Source organism: Gossypium arboreum, chromosome 13 (genome assembly GCF_025698485.1).
Source record: "Gossypium arboreum isolate Shixiya-1 chromosome 13, ASM2569848v2, whole genome shotgun sequence".
NCBI lineage: Eukaryota > Viridiplantae > Streptophyta > Magnoliopsida > Malvales > Malvaceae > Gossypium > Gossypium arboreum.
Genome location: NC_069082.1, coordinates 114,460,643 through 114,481,513, shown reverse-complemented (window position 1 = coordinate 114,481,513; position 20,871 = coordinate 114,460,643). Strand labels below are relative to the sequence as shown.

The window sequence follows — 20,871 nt, the reverse complement described above, 5'->3', positions numbered from 1 at the left end:
CTTGGTCGGCGAAACCTCTATCCGTCAACTCTTGCAACCGAAGCTTTCAATTCTTTTAACTCGGTTGGTGCCATACGACACGGAGCTATCGAAATTGGCATAGTCCTGTACAAGCTCAATACCAAACTCTACTTCCTAGCATGTGGTAAACCCAGTAATTCTTCTGAAAAACAACTGGTATTCACAAACCACCGCACGATTCGGTTTCTTTTCAAATTCCTTGTCATCATACATACGCAAGGTATGCTTCGCACCTTTCTTCCATATTTCGGGCCAACATTGCGATATTACATACCGGTAACCCTTTAAGTCCGTAGACTCAACTCGGATTATCTCGTTATTTGCGCACCTCAAATCAATAGTCTTGCTTTTGTAATTCACAACCGCATCATGCACGGTCAACCAATCCAAACCAAGAATAACATCAAATTCATCGAACGGAAAAAGCATCAAGTCCGCCGGAAAACAGGAACCTCGAATTGCTAGGGGGCATTTCTTACACACTTTGTCAACAAGCACGTAACGACCCAAGGGATTTGACACCCTAATTACGAACTCAGTAGACTCGATAGGTAAAGTCTTACTGGATGCTAAGGTTTTGCATATATAAGAATGAGTAGAACCAGGGTCAATCAAAGCAATCACATTAGTATCAAAGAGAGTAAAAGTACCGGTAATAACATCTAGCGAGGAAGCATCCTCGCGTGCGCGTATGGCATAAGCCCTCGCAGGAGCACGAGCCTCAGATCTTGTGGTAGCATCTCTAGATCCTCTCTGACCGCCACTAGCATTGCCCGTATTCCTAGATGGTCTACCCCAGTAGTGGTAGCACCCGGCTTCCTACTCGATTTACATTCTGCTCGCATAATCTCGGCAATCTTTGATAAAGTGGTCGGTGACCAAGACTTGTAACAGAGCGGTCATGGAATCTACACTCCCGAGTGCCATTTCCGCAATACCGACACTGCTCGTCTCTCGACGATCATTTCCAACATCGGCGATCAAGTGACTCGTGCACTCACAGGGGTCGATCACGGTCTCGTCTAGAAAAACCCAATGTGTCTCTAGATCGCCCCAAATCCTTTCTAAATTTCTTCGATGGTCGTTGAAAGGGCCTCCCAAGACCTCTTACTGAAACTCCTTTGCTCCCATATCGCCTTTTCTTTTCTCCATATCGAGCTCCTCGGCTTTGCAAGCTCGCTCAACAAGTACCACAAATTCTTGAATTTCCAAGATGCCAACATACTGACTTTATATCATCATTTAGTCCATCCTCAAACGCTTACACATTACGGCTTCGAGGAAATGCATTCTCGTCGTCTTGGCTAAGCCTCACAAATTTTCGCTCATAGTCGTGAACCGACATGGAACCTTGTTTGAGTTCAAGAAATTCCTTCCGCTTTTGGTCAATGAATCTTTGATCGATATACTTCTTTCAAACTCGGTTTGGAAGAACTCCCAAGTTACTTGCTCTCTGGCACGACAAGTCAACGTGTTCCACCAATAGTAGGCGTAATCACGTAGCAAGGAGATAGTACACATTAGGCACTCATCGGGTGTGCAAGATAGCTCATCGAGTACCCGAATAGTGTTGTCCAACCAAAATTCAGCTTGCTCGGCATCATCGCTATCCGTAGCCTTAAATTCAAGAGCCCTGTTTTCAATTCATCAACTAGGGCTTATTTGACCATATTTGGTCAGATACCGGAGGTATGGTAGGTGCGGGGGTTGTGTTTGTCGGGAATAGAGGTTGTGGAACAGCCGTATTAGTTCGAATGTATTGGTTGAACCAATCATTCATCACGCTATAGAAAGCTTGTCTAGCTTCATCATTCGGATTACTAGCGATAGGTCGAGAGTCCGCCGAGTCGTCCCTTGTCTTGAGCAAAGCGCTACACTCTCAAGATCAACAGCTACCGCTTTCGGTCGGGATCGGGATCCATTACTATAAATAAACACATTTTCAATTGTCGAAATCACCACACTATCAAAAATCACAAAATGGCATGTATAGCTAGACCCAAACGTATTACGGTAGTCCTAGAATCGACTAAATCGTGGCTCGATACCAATAAAATCAGACACCCAAAGATGCAGACCGCTATGTGAGTCGGACACGAGGGTTAACAGCTTAATCCACTTACTTGCACAGTTCATTGTAAAATTTCGAGACGGTGGCTAATCGTGTCACTTTGCCACCTTAAAAATCATATCTTGAGCTCCACAACTCGAAAATCGCTTTGATTTTTCCCTCAAACTAGACTCATATATGCATCTACAAATTGTTCTCTAGAATTTTTGGTCGGGCCAATTAGTACAGTTTATTAGTTAAAGTCTCCCATGTTACGTGGATCGACTACATGACCTTATCAATCGAGCGAATACTTATTTGTAAAGTCGAACAGGACTCGTAAGCCGCTCGCCCTCGTCCCCACTAAAACTTAAATATCTCTTAACATACTGTTCATATGATCGCTTTCACTTTCCTATGAAAATAGACTCGTCAAGGTTCGCTTACATAACTTATTCACTATTTAATTCCATTCCTACTATTTTTAGTGATTTTTCACATCCACGCCACCGCAAATTGTCAAGATTCTGCCTTTAAGGTAGGCTTTACCTATTTCATAGTTTCCATGATTGAACTAGCCCTTTTACATATATAGTACAAAATATGATCATGATTAACCATCCCAATGGCTAATCGTTTCCAAACATTTCCAACCTCCTAATGAACAACATACAAATGATTATAATACCATGCCCAAAGTGTATATAAGCCATTTTCGCATGGCTATCCAAATTTATACAAACCAAAGGGGTACGTGACCAACAACCAAAAAGGGTAGTCCTATACATGCCATTTCAAAGTTCAACCAAAAGTATACCGAAAGGGGCTTTGATAGTGTGGGCGACTTCGACTTCAAAATTCCCGAGTCCGATAGCTGACGAACCAAAATCTAAAAAACAGAAAATCAAATAAACGGAGTAAGCATTTAATACTTAGTAAGTTCGAGTCATGAATTTGGACACAACCAAAGTATAGCATTCATGTAGCTAAACAGATAATTTCATATGCACAAAATCTAAATATCATACTTACTTCACATTACCAACCCTTATATTCATACACAAAGATCAACTTAGCCAAAGGCCGGTAGCTCATTTATCAACTGAGCGAATACTTATTTGTAAAGGCTCAACTAATTCAAAGCACATATGAAACATACCTCATTGTTGGGATTTTACAAAGAAGATCATTCATTCTCGAATCACGCATCTTCTAATTTAACCGATATAGCTACTGCTCAAATGCCTTCGGACATAGCCCGTTATAGTAACTCACACAAATGCCTTCGGACTTAACCCGATTTAGTAACTCGCACCAATGCCTTCGGCTTAGCCCGGATTAGTAACTCGCACAAATGCCTTCGGATCTTAGTCCGATTTAGTAACTCGCACAAATGCCTTCTTGATCTTAGTCCGGATATAGTCACTTAGCACAAAGCCTTCGGGACTTAGCCCGGACATCATTCAATAACCATGCACATTTATCACTAAATCATGACACATTCAGTATTTCATTTTCATTAGCAAAACTCAAACACAAGGCACTTATCACACTTGCAATTTCTACTCAATAGCCACACACAAAGAGCATAAATTTGATTTGCTTAAAACATGATCTAATCAAATCATAATCTAAGTTCCATTACTCGAAAAACTTACCTCGGATGTGGTCGAGTGATTTCAACAGCTATTCGATCACTTTTTCCTTTCCCTTATCCAACTGTGGTCCTCTAAGCTCTTGAGCTAATTCAAACAAATTTAACTTATTAAAGTCTCATTTTGCTAGCTTATGGCCGAATATGACAAGGAGTTTGATAGGTCATATGGCCACCTTTTAGCTCAAATACACAATGATCATACGCATTTTTAATCACATCAAGCAATTTAATACAATTCATTCGAACATCAAAAGAGAAGCTCAAGGTATTAGCCCATATATACATTTGACATTAAAGTCCCATATGTACAAAATCACGAATCGAATTCAACATATTTGTTAATATTCCCCTTAGCCAAATTTTCTAAGTCAAGATAAAGCCATCAATATGCTTACCTATGGCCGAACATACACATCAATGCTAAGGCCGATTGCAACACTTAATACATTCTACAAGTATGGTCACTTGTATTGATTAAACACCATTTTGTTTCAAGTTCAAAACTTGGCTAATACACATATATACACTTTTAAAGCATCCTCTCCCTTTCCATCAATTCAACACATGCATTACCCATTAATATACAAAATTATATTCGGTCTTAGCACACAACTTGCTAGCCGATTCTTCTCCATCTAGCAACTAATGCACATATGTGCTCATTTGTTAGACTCTACTTCATCTAACAACAACCATATTTTTCCTCTATTTTCTATCGTGGCCGAATGCATCACAACACCATACCATTTCGATTTTGGTCATGGTTAAACAAAGAACTTAATGTCTCACTCAAAAAAAAATGCTAAAAAGAAGATTTAAGAGTCATCAATCCACCTTCACATGCATCATTACAAAGCTTCATTTTTAGCATGTAAATGACATCAACACCAAGCAAGAATGATGCATCCATGGTCGAGTGTCATTTCCATCACCTAGCAAGATTTAGACCATGGGCTAGGTAGAACTCAAGCTACCAACTAAAACATGCATGCATCTCATGGACAACATCAAACATACCTTAGTCTAGCAAATCACCATAGCCGATTGTTTCAAGCTCCTCCCCTTCCTTTCTTTCCTCTATTCGGCCAAGGAAAACCAAAGAACACAACTTGTTTTTTTTTTCTCCCTTCCTTAGAACATTCGGCCAAGAGCTATGAAGAAAGATGGACACTTTTTTTTGTTTTCTTTCTTACACTCACGGAATGGGGAGGGAGAAACCATCTCTATTCTTTTCCTTTTTCCATTTCTTTATTACCCATACTCATTATTTAATTGTTCCTAACATACATCACTACATAACATGTTTGTGACATGTTTCCACTCATAGCATGGCAGGCCATTAGCTCAAATATTGGGCAATTTGACATGTAAACCCACCATTTCTATAACATGCATTATTAAGCCACTTTACATTTGCCTAGCACATTTCTAATTTTTCTCACATAAGTCCTATGTACTCCATTCACATCCAATTAACTAAATCAAGCTTAAAATTTTCGGCATTCATATTCACATATTTTAAACAATAAATATCACATTCAAATAATTTGGTGACTCGGTTTAGCAGTCCCGAAATTGCTTTTCCACTAGGGTCACTTTAGGGTCACACAACTCTCCCCACTTAAGAAATTTTCGTCCCGAAAATCTTACCGTAAAATGTGTTTGGGTATCGTTCTTTCATAGAGTTCTCGGTTTCCCAAGTAGCTTCTTCGATTCCGTGTTTGAGCCATAACACTTTTACTAACGGAACCCTTTTGTTTCAAGAACTCTTTCACTTCACGAGCTAGGATACTAATCGCTTCCTCTTCATAACTCAAGTCGATTGAATTTCAACTTCGATGGATTAATTACGTGTGACACATCGGATCTATAACGTCAAGCATCGAAACATGAAAGAGGTCGTGAATCTTTTCAAGTTCGGGGCAAAATCAATCTATACGAATCGACCAACTCGTTCGAGATTTCAGACGCCCAATGAATCTTGGCTCAACTTGCCCTTACGGCCAAATCTGAGTATCTTTTTCCAAGGCAAAACTTTAAGAAACACTTTATCTCCCACCGATATTCAATGTCTTTTCGCTTCAAATCCGCATACAATTTTTGGCGATCCGTGGTCGCCTTCGACTTTCACGGATTATTCGACTTTCTGCTCAAAGATCTTTAATCAAACCCACTCAAAATTTTACTTTCACCGAGCTCGGTCCAAAACAATGGCGTCACGGTATTTTCGACCATACAAAGCCTCGTAAGGTGCCATCTTAATACTTGACTGAAAACTATTGTTGTGCGAATTCAATCAAAGGTAAATACCATTCCATGAACCACTAAACTCGAGGATGCAACATCTCAACATATCCTAAAGTATCCGAATTATCCACTCGGATTGACCATCGGTTTGTGGATGAAAAGCGGTGCTAAAATGCGACTTGGTACCCAAAGCTTCTTGCAATTTCTTCCAAAATCGTGAGGTGAATCTCGGATCTCTATCCCACACGATAGAAATAGGTACCCGTGTAATCTCACAACTGAGAAACATACAATTCGCTAATTTATCCATTGAAAAATGTATGCGACGGGATAAAGTGAGTCGACTTAGTCAATCTATCAACAACGACCCAAATCAGATCTTTCTTACTTGCCGACACCGGCAACCCGATACAAAATCCATCGTTACTCGATCCCATTTCCATTCGTATCATGATCGGTTGGAGTAAACCCGTAGGCACTTCATGTTCGCCTTCACTTGCTAACATATTAAACACTTCAAACAAAATCGAAATGTCTCGCTTCATACCATGCCACCAAAATCGACGCCTTAGGTCGTGGTACATTTTCGTACTCCCGGTGAATTGACATTCGGCTACAATGAGCTTCGCTCGTAATCATCGAAATGAGTTCTCAATTTCTTGGAACACACAACCGATTTCGTACCTCAAACAATCGTCATCATCAATTTGAAACTCCGATTCCACATTCGAACACATTCACCCTTTTTGCAACCAACTCATCATCGACTTTCTCGAGTTTCACGAATTTGATGAATCAATAATGGTTTGGCCTTTAATTCGCTACTAACACATTGTCGGGTAGAATGCATAAGTGTACATTCATCGTCAAAAGCAAATGGTGATTTTCGCTTAAGGCGTCCGCAACCACATTAGCCTTTCCCGGGTGATAATCAATGACCAGCTCATAATCTTTCAACAATTCAAGCCAACGCCTTTGTCGCAGATTCAAGTCTCTTTAAGTCATCAAATATTTGAGACTTTTGTGATCCGAAAATACATGGCACTTCTCACCAAATAAGTAATGTCGCCATATTTTTAAGGCGAATACGATGGTAGCTAATTCGAGATCATGGGTCGGATAATTTTTCTCATGTGGCTTTAATTGTCTCGACGCATAGGCCACAACTCGACCTTCTTGCATCAATACGCAACCTAACCCAAGTAGGGGCGCCACTATAGATGACAAACTCTTTGCCCGATTCGGTCAGCACTAAAATTGAGCTTCAACAAATAAGTTTTCAGTTGATCAAAACTTTTCGACATTTTTCCGTCCATTCGAACTTAACATCTTTTGAAGTAGCTTCATGGGTGTGGCTATCATCGAGAAACCTTTACAAACCGCTTCGGTAGTAACCTAGAAGTCCCAAAAGCTCGAACCTCAAGAATATTTCTGAGGCTTCCAGCTAAGTATGGCTGAAATTTTGCTCGGTCAACTCGAATACTCGATGCGGATACCACATGACCCAAGAACCTAACCTCTTTAACCGTAACTCACACTTCATCGAACTTAGCATATAATTGCTTATCCCGTAAAATTTGCAATACTAATCTCGTGTGCTCAAAGATGATCGGTTTCATTTTTCAATAGACCAAAATATCATCAATAAACACAACTACAAACCGATCCAAATACGGTCTAAAGACTCGATTCATCAAATCCATAAATACCGCAGGGGCATTAGGGAGCCTAAACGGCATCACTAAGAATTCGTAATGACCGCACTCGCTCGAAGCGCTTTTGGGTATATCCGAATCTCGAATTTGCAACTGGTAATACCCCGATCTCAAATCTATCTTTGAAAACACTGAGGCTCCCTTTAGTTGATCAAACAAATCATTAATACGCGGTAACGGATATTTATTCTTTATCGTCACTTTATTCAGCTGACGATAGTCAATGCACATCCTCATGGTTCCGTCCTTCTTTTTCACAAACAATACTAGTGCACCCCAAGGTGAGAAACTTGGTCGAGCAAAACCTCTATCCGTTAACTCTTGCAACTAAGCTTTCAATTCTTTTAACTCGGTTGGTGCCATACGATACAGAGCTATCGAAATTGCCGTAGTCCCAGGTACAAGCTCAATACCAAACTCTACTTCCCGAACAGGTGGTAAACCCGGTAATTCTTCGGGAAAAACATCCGGGTATTCACAAACCACCGGCACAGATTCGGGTTTCTTTTCAAATTCCTTGTCATCAAATACATACGCAAGGTATGCTTCGCACCCCTTTCTTCCATATTTCTGGGCCAACATTACTGATATTACAGCTGGCAACCCCTTTAAGTCCGTAGACTCAACTCGGATTATCTCGTTATTTGCGCACCTCAAATCAATAGTCTTGCTTTTGCAATTCACAACCGCATCATGCACGGTCAACCAATCCAAACCAAGAATAACATCAAATTCATCGAACGGAAAAAGCATCAAGTCCGCCGGAAAAGCAGAACCTCGAATTGCTAGGGGCATTTCTTACACACTTTGTCAACAAGCACGAACGCACCCAAGGATTTGACACCTAATTACGAACTCGAGAGACTCGATAGGTAAAGTCTTCATCGATGCTAAGGTTTTGCATATATAAGAATGAGTAGAACCAGGTCAATCAAAGCAATCACATTAGTATCAAAGAGAGTAAAAGTACTGGTAATAACATCTAGCGAGGAAGCATCCTCGCGTGCGCGTATGGCATAAGCCCTCGCAGAGCACGAGCCTCGGATCCGTGGTAGCATCTCTAGATCCTCTCGACCGCCATTAGCATTGCCGTATTCCTAGATGGTCTACCCAGAGCAGTGGTAGCACCCGGTTTCCCACTCTGATTTACATTCTGTTCAGACAATCTCGGGCAATCTTTGATAATTTAGTCCATCATTTAGTCCATCCTCGAAACGTTTACACATTACGGCTTCGAGGAAATGCATTCTCGTGCATCGGCTAAGCCTCACAAATTTTCGCTCATAGTCAGAACCGATATGGAACCTTGTTTGAGTTCAAGAAATTCCTTCCGCTTTTGGTCAATGAATCTTTGATCGATATACTTCTTCAAACTCGGTTTGGAAGAACTCCCAAGTTACTTGCTCTCCGGGCACGACAAGTCAACGTGTTCCACCAATAGTAGGCGTAATCACGTAGCAAGGAGATAGTACACGTTAGGCACTCATCGGTGTGCAAGATAGCTCATCGAGTATTCAATAGTGTTGTCCAACCAAAATTCACTTGCTCGGCATCATCGCTATCCGTAGCCTTAAATTCAAGAGCCCGTGTTTTCAATTCATCAACTAGGGCTTATTTGACCTTATTTGGTCGACACCGGAGGTATGGTAGGTGCGGGGTTGTGTTTGTCGGAATGGAGGTTGTGGAACAGTAGTATAGTTCGACCGTATTGGTTGAACCAATCATTCATCACGCTATAGAAAGCTTGTCTAGCTTCATCATTCGGATTACTAGCGATAGGTCGAGAGTCCGCCGAGTCAGCCCCTTGTCTTGCGGAGCAGCGCTACACTCTCAAGATCAACACCATCGCTTCGGTCGGGATCGGGATCCATTACTATAAATAAACACATTTTCAATTGTCGTAAATCATCATACTATCAAAAATCACAAAATGGCATGTATAGCTAGACCCAAACGTATTACGGTAGTCCTAGAATCGACTAAACCGTGGCTCGATACTAATAAATCAGAACACCCGTGCACTCGAGACCGCTGCGAGTCGGACACGAGGGGTTAACGGCTTAATCCACTTACTTGCACAGTTCATTGTAAAATTTCCAGACGGTAGGCTAATCGTGTCACCGTCACCTTAAAAATCATATCTTGAGCTCCACCACTCGAAAATCAGTTTGTGATTTTTCCCTGAAACTAGACTCATATATGCATCTACAAATTGTTTTCTAGAATTTTTGGTCGGGCCAATTAGTACAGCTTTATTAGTTAAAGTCCCCATGTTACGTGGATCGACTACATCGACCTTTGCGCATTACGACTTGGATATCTCCTTGTGCAGGGCTTCAATATCGATGCCGTTTGTTTCTCTGTAAACTAGACTCGAAAAGGAATTTGTATATGGCATGACTTCTAATTATCTCTGGTCAATTTATAATGAATTTCCAAAGTCGGTGCAGGGACTCGAAGCCGTTCGCCCTGCCTCACTAAAACTTAAATATCTCTTAACATACTGTTCATATGATCGTTTAGTTACTTTCCTATGAAAATAGACTCGTCAAGGTTCGTTTACATAACTTATTCACTATTTAATTCCATTCCTACTATTTTAGTGATTTTTCACATCCACGTCATCGCAATTGCCAAGATCTGCTTTAAGGTAGGCTTTACCTATTTCATAGTTTCCATGATTCAACTAGCCCTTTTACATATATAGCACAAAATATGATCATGATTAACCATCCCAATGGCTAATCGTTTCCAAACATTTCCATTCCTCCTAATGAACAACATACAAATGATTATAATACCATGCCCAAAGTGTATATAAGCCATTTTCGCATGGCTATCCAAATTTATACAAACCAAAGGGGTACGTGACCAACAACCAAAAAGGGTAGTCCTATACATGCCATTTCAAAGTTCAACCAAAATTATACCGAAAGGGGCTTTGATAGTGTGGGCGACTTGGACTTCAAAATTCTTGAGTCCGATAAATGATTTAACCAAAATCTAAAAACAGAAAACCAAAGAAACTGAGTAAGCATTTAATGCTTAGTAAGTTTGAGTCATGAATTTAGACACAACCAAAGTATAGCATTCATGTAGCTAAACAGATAATTTCATATGCACAAAATCTCAATATCATACTTACTTCACATTACCAACCCTTATATTCATACACAAAGATCAACTTAGCTAAAGGCCTAGTAGCTCATTTTTCAACCGAAATAATACTTATTTGTAAGGGCTCAACTAATTCAAAGCACATACGAAACATACCTCATTGTTGGGATTTTACAGCAAGATCATTCATTCCTGAATCACGTACCTTCAAAATTTAACTAGATATAGCTACTCGTTCAAATGCCTTCGGGACATAGCCCGGTTATAGTAACTCACACAAATGCCTTCGGGACTTAACCCGGATTTAGTAACTCGCACCAATGCCTTCGGGCTTAGCCCAGGATTAGTAACTCACACAAATGCCTTCGGATCTTAGTCCGGATTTAGTAACTCGCACAAATGCCTTCGGATCTTAGTCCGGATATAGTCACTTAGCACAAAACCTTCGGGACTTAGCCCGGACATCATTCGAATAACCATGCACATTTATCACTAAATCATGACACATTCGTATTTTATTTTCATTAGCAAAACTCAAACACAAGGCACTTATCACACTTGCAATTTCGGCTCAATAGCCACACACAAAGAGCATAAATTTGATTTGCTTAAAATATGATCTAATCAAATCATAATCTAAGTTCCATTACTCGAAAACTTACCTCGGATGTGGTCGAGCGATTTCAACAGCTATTCGATCACTTTCTCCTTTCCCTTATCCAACTGTGGTCCTCTAAGCTCTTGAGCTAATTCGAACAAATTTAACTTATTAAAGTCTCATTTTGCTAGCTTATGGCCCTCACGGCAATGAGGAGGGGGAGAAACCATCTCTCCATTCTTTTCCTTTTTCCATTTCTTTATTACCCATACTCATTATTTAATTGTTCCTAACATACATCACTACATAACATGTTTGTGACATTTTTCCACTCATAGCATGGCCGGCCATTAGCTCAAATATTGGGCAATTTGACATGCAAACCCACCATTTCTATAACATGCATTATTAAGCCACTTTACATTTGCCTAGCACATTTCTAATTTTTCTCACATAAGTCCTATGTACTCCATTCACATGCAATTAACTAAAACGAAGCTTAAAAATTTTCGGGCATTCATATTCACATATTTTAAACAATAAATATCACATTCAAATAATTTGGTGACTCGGTTTAGTGGTCCCGAAACCGCTTTCCGACTAGGGTCACTTTAGGGCTGTCACAATTTGCTATAATGAAACAGAATTTTAATTTGGAGGACGAGGGAAAATAATCAAGTATCAAAAATAAGTTTCGGCAACTACCTAACAGTTATGAACAGAAATTCAATATGCAATTTTCATTAAGTGTTCTCTTTACATTTACACTTAATCAATTATACTATAAGTAAGGTAGGGTTAACTCTATCAATTATAATTATTCAACCTCAAAGAAATAAGACAGTGGAGATGAAATCAAACAGGCAAAATCATAACTAACTCAGTAGACAAGAATCGTGCATATAAATCAAACAGTGAGCAAGTCGTGGTCAAATTCTTAGACATGAAAAGAGGCAGAATATTCTTAAATAATAATAATAATAATAATAATAATAATAATAATAATATGGGCAGCAACGAGCACAAAACAGTAGCCAAAACAACATATAAAATGAAAGAAAAAAGGAGAAATGCCTCCCCCTATTTAAAATACATTGTCTTCCATGTGGAAAAAAATAAAAAAAATACGTGTAAGGAAGAAAACAAATTTCAGAAAAACTCCCCATGTGGTTACTGTTGTTCGCGCAAAGCGGAAAAAAGATTAGCCATTTGCTTGTCGAGGGTGTCGAGTTTTAATGCAATTTTTTTTTTTGTTTTCCTCCTTTTCCTCCCTATTTTCGCTTCGGTTTACCTAGATAGAAGGAGAGAAATTTATCAACATCTAAACAGAATAAAGTAATAATAAAATAAAAATTAATAAAAATAAAATAAAAAATAAAAATAAAAATTGTTTTGCCTCCCAACAAGCGCTTGTTTAACGTCGTTAGCTCGACGCCGTGAATGGTTCTATAGTGGTTCCAAATGAATTTTTTCAACCGTGTGGGCTTGAAATTTCTCATAAAACGGCTTCAACCGTTGGCCATTGACTATGAACCACTTTCTTGATTCTTCACTCTCTATTTCAACCGCACCATGTGTGAATACTTTGGTCACAATAAAAGGTCCTTGCCATTGAGACCGAAGCTTACCTAGGAATAATTGTAACACGGAGTTGTAAAGTAACACTTTTTATCCGACCGAAAAATGGTTCTGAGATATTTTATTATCGTGGAACAACTTTCTCTTGTTTTAATAAATGCGAGCATTCTCGTAGGCATCATTACAAATTTCCTCCAATTCTTGGATGTCTAATCTCCTTGCCTTCTCTGCGGGTTCTAACTTCATGTTACATTGTCGAATAGCCTAATAAGCTTTATGTTCCAACTCTACAGGAAAGTGGTAAGCTTTGCCAAAAACAAGTCGATACGGGGTCATGCTAATTGGTCCCTTATATACTGTCGGATAAGCCCAAAGTGTGTTATTTAGCTGAAGACTCCAATCCTTCCGGTTGGGTCCAACTGTGTTCTCCAAAATTGTCCTGATTTCTCTATTTGAGATTTCTGCTTGGCCGTTCGTTTAGGGATGGTAGGCTGTAGCTATACAAGGGTGAACTCCGTATTTTTTCATAGGCGCCCCCGTGACTTTATTTCAAAAGTAGGTGCCACGTTCACTGATCAAAGCTCAAGGTGTACCAAACCTAGAAAAAATAGTTCGTTTTAGACACTCCACAACAGTTTTAGCATTATTATTGCGAGTAAGCTTTGCTTCTATCCACTTAGAAACATAGTCTACTATTATATATGTTTCTAAATGAGGAAATAAATGAGCCCATGAAATCGATGCCCTATACATAAAAAATTTCAGAAACATAAATCGGAAATAGGTGCATTTGATTTCATTTAGTGATGTTACCTGTATGTTAGCATTTATCGCAAGACTTACAGAAATTATATGCGTCCCGAAAAATTGTGGGCTAATATAGTCTACACTCTAATACCTTGTGAGCAGTCCCTTTAGGGCCAAAGTGACCTCCACAAGCTTCAGTATGACAAAAAGTAAGGATAGAGGTCATCTCAGTTTCTAGAACACATCATCCTATTATCTGATCTGAACAGTGTTTCCACATATATGGATCATCCCAAATGTAATATCAACCTTTTCATCTAAGCTTGTCCTTTACGGAATATGCTAACCCTAATTGCAATGAACCTCTGGCTAGGAGATTTACCATATCTTCATACCATGGGAAACGAGTCTCGATCCAAAATAGGGTTTCATTAGGAACTTGTACTTTATAGGAATGTCATCATCAGGTATTTTTAACCTACTTAAGTGGTCGGCTACCAAGTTTTTACATCCTTTTTTATCTCGAATCTCGATGTCAAACTCTTGGAGCAGTAAAATCCATCTAATGAGCCTTGGTTTCACTTTCTTCTTTGCGATCAAGTAACTAAGAGTTGCAGGGTCAGAAAAAATAATCACTTTCGATCCTAATAAATAAGATCAAAATTTATCCAAAGCAAATACAATAACTAGGAATTGTTTTTTGTGGTGGTGTAGTTGCTCTGTGCAGCATCTAGGATTTTTGAGGCATAGAAAATGACATGAGGCTCTTTGTCTATCTTTTACCCTAACACAGGCCCCAGACTGCGTTACTTGCATCGTACATAATTTCAAATGGGTGGTTCCAATCTGGTGGTTAAACTATAGGAGCAGAAACCAACTTCTGCTTGAGTGCATCAAAAGCCTCCATGCATTTTAGGCCGAACTTAAATTTCTTATCTTTCTGCAATAACTCGCACAGTGGTTTAGCTACTCTTGAGAATTTCTTTATAAAACGCCTGTAAAATCCTACATGGCCAAGGAAAGAACGTATCTCCCTTACAGTAGAGAGATATGGTAAAAAATTTATAATGTCAGTTTTGACCTTATCGACCTCAATTCCCTTAGCTGAAACTATATGACCTAGAATCAAACCTTTGTCTACCATAAAATGACACTATTCATAATTTAAGACAAGATTAAATTATATGCACCTATTTAAAATTATCGTGAAATTTTTTAAGGCATTGATAAAAGAATTTCCATATACTACAAAATCATCTATAAAACTTCGATAATTTTTTCCACATATTCAAAAAATATACTTATCATGTATCTCTGGAAGGTGGCTGGTGCATTGCAAAGTCTCAATGGCATCCTTCTGTACGTAAATGTGCCTAATGGACATGTAAAAGTGGTCTTTTCTTGGTTCTCTAGTGCAACTGGGATTTGGAAGAAACCTAAGTATCCATCAAGACAATAAAAGTGAGTTTTACCAGCTAAACGCTCAAGCATTTGATCTATAAAAGGAAGAGGGAAATGATCTTTTCTAGTATAAGAATTCAACTTCCTGTAATCAATACAGACACGCCACCCATTTTGCACTCGGGTTGGTACCAAGTCATCCTCATCATTTTTCTTTACTGTCACGTTCGTTTTCTTGGGCACGATTGTACCGAACTTACCTATCTGCTGTCAAAAATGGGGTAAATTACGTCAGCATCCAGCAGCTTGATTATCTCTTTTTTTACCACATCCATCATATTTGAGTTCAACTATCTTTGTGCCTATCGTTTTGGTTTTTGTGTTTTCCTCCAAATAGATCCTATGTGTGCATGTCAAAGGTCTTATCCCTTTTAAGTCAGCAATGGTCCAGCCAATCACATCCTTATGATTTTTTAATACCTGAATCAAAATTTTTTCCTCGAGCTTTGAGAGATTATTTGAAACTATGATCGGTAGGGTATTACCTTTCCCTAAAAATGCATACTTAAGATGCTCGAGAAGCGATTTCAATTCCAAATCTAGATCCTATACAACAAAAGGAAAAAAATTTTGTATTTGATGGAGACAATAATTCATTGACAGATTCATAATCATAAAAAATAAATTCAAATTTATCTTCATAAATCGACTTAAAAGTCTCTTCTACTAATGAGTCAATTATGTCAACACGGTTTACGTTCAAGATTTCGCTTGGATGGCTAATAGCATTGTAAACTTTAAACTTCACGATCTCCCCATCAAATTCCATCATGAGAGTTTCACTTTGAACGTCAATCTTAGTGCTGAAGGTATTAAGGAAAGGTTGGCCCAGCAAGGGGTCCGAAAATTCAGGAGTGTTGTCCTCCTCCATTTTTATCACATAAAAATCTGTAGGGAAAATAAGTTTGTTAACTTTTACTAAAATGTCATCGAAGATACCTTCTGGGCACACAATAGACCTATCTTTTAACTAAATAGTAACCCCTGTTTTTGTAAAAAAACCCACGTTAAGTGATTCATAAATAGAAAAATGCATTACATTTATAGAGGCCCGTAAATCACACATAGCCTTCTTAATTCTTAAATGGCCTATTTTGCATGATATTGCAAACATGCCCCAATCTTTTCATTTCGCTGGTATTTTCCATTGTAACACTATAGATACATTCTCACCTACACTTACCCTTTCATTACCAGTTAATTTTTGCTTGTTGGTATAGAGCTTTTTAAGGAACTTGTCCTATCGCGAAAGTTTCTTGATGGCATCCAATAGTGGCATGTTGATCTCGACATTTCTAAATGTTCGAAGATCTCCTTGTCCTCTTTACCTTTTCAACATTGGTTTAATCGTCCTGGAAATAGAGGTTGAAGGTGGTTTCGCTCGAACCTATTCATCATTTTTGGTATTTTCTTGGGCGATTTATTACCAAGATTTTTACCAAGAATTGGTTATGGTACCTTTCCACTTCGCAGTGTCACTGCATTCGCATTTTGTCTCAGGTTTGGTTCTGTTTATGATGGCAGCTTCCTTTGAGAAATTATTTTCTCAATTGATATGGTCAATTCACTTATAGATGCTTCGGTTTTTTGTTGAAAATCAAGCATATTAGCTGCTAATTTATTGACCAAAGTTTCTACAAAATGACCTGAATCTCGTGGCACTTGTGGAACCTGATTTTGGTGTGGCTAGTTATACCGTGGATTGGCCCCATAACTTAAGTTGGGATGGTCCCTCCATCCTAGGTTATAGGTATTAGTGTAAGGGTCATATCGCCTCTGTGGTGGCCCAGGGAAATTTCCCACAGCATTCAAATGAAACATAATATCATCATACAAACTAAGACATGCATCAGTTGTATGTTCAGGTGTAGCACACATTTCGTATAGTCAGGTTGGTTTTGCTTTTTTTGTAACACGAGAGTTCACAATATTAGTATGTCTATCAATTTTATTTTCTAAGGTTAAATTACTTAGCTGGTTAACCCTTCTAGGAGGTTCAGATTAGCTCAAAACTGCTGAGTATTTACAGCCATTGTGGATATCAAGTCACTTGCTTGTTGGGGAGTCATGTTGACCAATGCTCTTCTAGTGGCGACGTCCACTGTGTTCATCTCTATGGGTTTCAAGCCTTCATAAAAATATTGGAAAAGAGATTGCTCTTTTATACTGTGTTGTGGGTAACTTGCACACAACTTCTTAAATCTCTCCCAATAGTCGTAAAGAGATTGCTCTTAACGCAGCTGCATGGGATACTGGAAAAACCCTGTTGAGGAACAAACTAGAAAGATTAGCCCAAGTTGTAATAGATCCGGGGTTAAATAAAATAACCATTCCCTAGTAGAATCTGCTAAGGAAAAAGGAAAAGCATGCAATTTGATTTGATCCTCAGTTACCTCTTGAGGTTTTATATTAAGACAAACCATATGAAACCCTTTCAGATGTTTGTGGGGATTTTCGTTTTGCAACCTACGAAAAGTTTGCAGCAGCTAGATTAAACTTGAATTCAGTTCAAAATCAGACAATGTCGGTTGTTCTGCCGGAGCTTCGGCCAATTGCCGAATCATTTGAGCCATTGGTTGATGTGCTAGATTCGGGTTTTCGGAAACCCTAGCGTTAAACAATTCATTTGGTGAATCAACTTCTACTTTTTCACTTTCAAGTGTTTGAGTAGGGTTTTTGTTAACCCTAGACTCAACTTCGTCGCCGACTTCGATTTCTGGTGGCGGGTTGCTTTGAGTCCTAACCTCTCATGACTATTTTTCCCGTAACTTTGTTTCCTTGCGATTGGCTCTTGCAGTTTTCTTTATTTCTGAAAAAAATGCAAGAGTACTTGGAGCAGATTTGGTCATAAGAAACAAAGAAATAAGATTAGTACGTTACCAGTCCCCGATAACGGTGCCAAAATTTAATGCAGTTGTTGAGAGTACGAAAAATATCCTATACCTATAAAATAATAAAAATAATAGTATAAGTGAAGTAAGGTCAGATCCTCAGGGACCGGATTCGCACAATTGCTTGTTCCTCGAAATCCTAAACAAAATCATGCCCAAGAAAACCTGTTGATAAACCGTAATTTATACATATTTTTACCCCATGTTTAACGTAATTTATGGATGATTTCCCATTAGAATTGGTGAATTCGATGCTTTTAATGCCTTAATTTCATGTTTTATACTTAGGAGAGCATAGGAGAGCGAAAGGAATGAGAAACGGGCCAAAAACGAAGAAAATGGGCCAAAGTATGAAATTAACACGGCCTAGACCTCCTCACACAGGCAGACCACACGACCGTGTCAATTTGGCAGGCTCGAGTACGGCCTAAAGTAATCACACACGGGTGTGTCCCTATCGAGCCCAAGTTGTGTCCAATTCAGAAAAGGCTAATTTTGAGGGCTCTTAGGCATTCCAAAGCCTAAAAATACACCCTAGAGGAGGAAGAAAAGGGGGCACACAGGGAGGAAGGAAGGAATTACTCTAAGGAAGCCGATTGATCCATCTCAGAAGCCAGATTCATCATCAAGACTAAAGATCTCTCCTCAATTTCCCCTTCAGGAGTTTTGAGTTTTCTTTATGTTTTGTACTCTTTATTATTCTGAGATATTTTCTTAGTTAGTTATGAACTAAATCCCTTAAATACCTAAGGGGAATGAAACCTAAGATGAATCTTGTTATTATTTTCTAAATTGTATGATAAATATTTAAATTTTTCTTAATTTTGTGTTCTTAATTGTTGTTTTGATATCCCAGGATACTGATTCAAGATAAGCTCTTATTCAGAGGAGGAATAGACCCTGTCTAAGAGTACGTTTGTCATAATTAAGTGGAGTTGATTGCGCACCTAGAGATAGGGTGACAAGATTTTGCCGGATTAGGGTGAAACCTAATAAGGGGATCCATAGATCGAGTTAATGCAACCCTAGGATGTTAATTAGAGAAAGGTCTCAATTATTCAACCTAGGGATTAGACGTTACTAGTCTTGAATAGGGATAATAACATAACTTAGGGATCTCTACAGAACAAGTTAAATGAATAAATCTTCCGATTCGGAGCCAGAAAAACAAGTATAGTCTAGGTGGATTTTTCCTTAGGTATTGTCTTAATTCAATCAATTTTCCCAAAAGCAATTCCCCAATTCTATTCTCTGTGAGTTCTTAGTTTAGATAATTAGTTAGTTAAAACAAAACCTCTTTATTCTTAGGTTAGATAATAAAAAGACAATCATTACTAGTACTTTTAGTTCATTTGGGTTCGACAATCCAATATTGCTAAAACTACACTACTGTTCGATAGGTACACTTGCCTACATCGCGATAATAGTTAGTTTTAAGAATGATTAATTATAAATATTTAAAACCTATCACGAAATGATGCGATCAAGTTTTTGGCGCCATTGCCGGGGAACTAAGATATTAGGAACACTCAATTTTTATTACTTTAGCCATTTATTTTTCTTGCAATTTAATTTTTATTTTTTTATTATTTATTAATTTACTTTTTCTTTCTCTTGGCAGGTTTTAATAGTTTATGATTAGAAGAAATCGGTCAGGACCACTACTTTTTGACGAAGAAATCGATTGTACAGTTCGCAGAAACCAAAGAGAAATAAGGCGAAGCTTAAGATACACAGAGAACGAGCAAGAGGACGATACTCAACCCCCAACCAAAGAGATGGCTGAAAACCAAGACAATCAGCTACCTCCTGTAATTGCTGTTAATCAAAATCCTGCTCCACGCTCTATGTATAATTATGCTAAACCTTCTTTAACAGGAACTGAATCAAGCATAGTTAGACCTGCTGTAGCTGTAAATACTTTTCAACTGAAACCTAACACAATTCAAATGATACAATAGTTTGTTTAGTTTGATGGTTTGCAGGATGAAGATCCCAACGCTCACTTAGCAAACTTTTTGGAACTATACGATACATTTAAAATCAATGGCGTTTTTAATGATGCCATACGTCTTTGGTTGTTTCCCTTTTCATTGAGGAACAAAGCTAAATAGTGATTGAACTCGTTACCACGAGCGTCAATCACTACTTGGGAACAAATTACCGAAAAATTTCTATTAAAATATTTCCCGCCGGCTAAAACGACCAAATTACGTAATGATATCTCTTCGTTTGTGCAGATGGACTTAGAAACCCTTTACGATGCATGGGAGAGATACAAGGACTTACTGAGAAGATGCCCTCACCATGGGTTACCGCTTTGGCTAGAGGTTCAAACGTTCCATTATAACCTGAATCCTTCAACACGGCAACTGGTTGACGTGGCTGCTAGCAGAACCATCAATAATAAAACACCTAAAGATGCTTATGAGTTTATAGAGGAGATGTCACTGAATAACTATCAGTCACAAGTCATGAGGACAAAGCCAACGAAAATAGCCGGGGTTTATAACGTCGATTCGGTTACTATGCTATCAAACCAGGTAGAACTTCTAAATAAAAAGATTGATGGTTTACTTGGTTCTACTCAGGTACATCCAGTAATGCAGTGCGAAGCAAGTGGAGGTGAAACAAGCCATTCGGAATACCAACCTTATGGCCACAACATGGATAACGAGCAGTTAAATTACATGGGTAATAATCCTCGATCTCAAAACAATCCATATAGTAACACTTATAATGCAGGTTGGAGGAACCACACAAATTTCTCGTGGGGCGGTCAAGGAAAT

At 38.7% G+C, this 20,871-nt stretch overlaps 1 non-coding gene across 1 annotated transcript; it reads right to left on the bottom strand.

The window, feature by feature from the left end:
* Positions 1-20,289: 20,289 nt before the first annotated feature.
* Positions 20,290-20,396, bottom strand: LOC128287399 (small nucleolar RNA R71). Its single transcript, XR_008278099.1, has one exon. It is a non-coding gene; the product is annotated as a small nucleolar RNA R71 (small nucleolar RNA).
* Between the last annotated feature and the right edge of the window lie 475 nt (positions 20,397-20,871).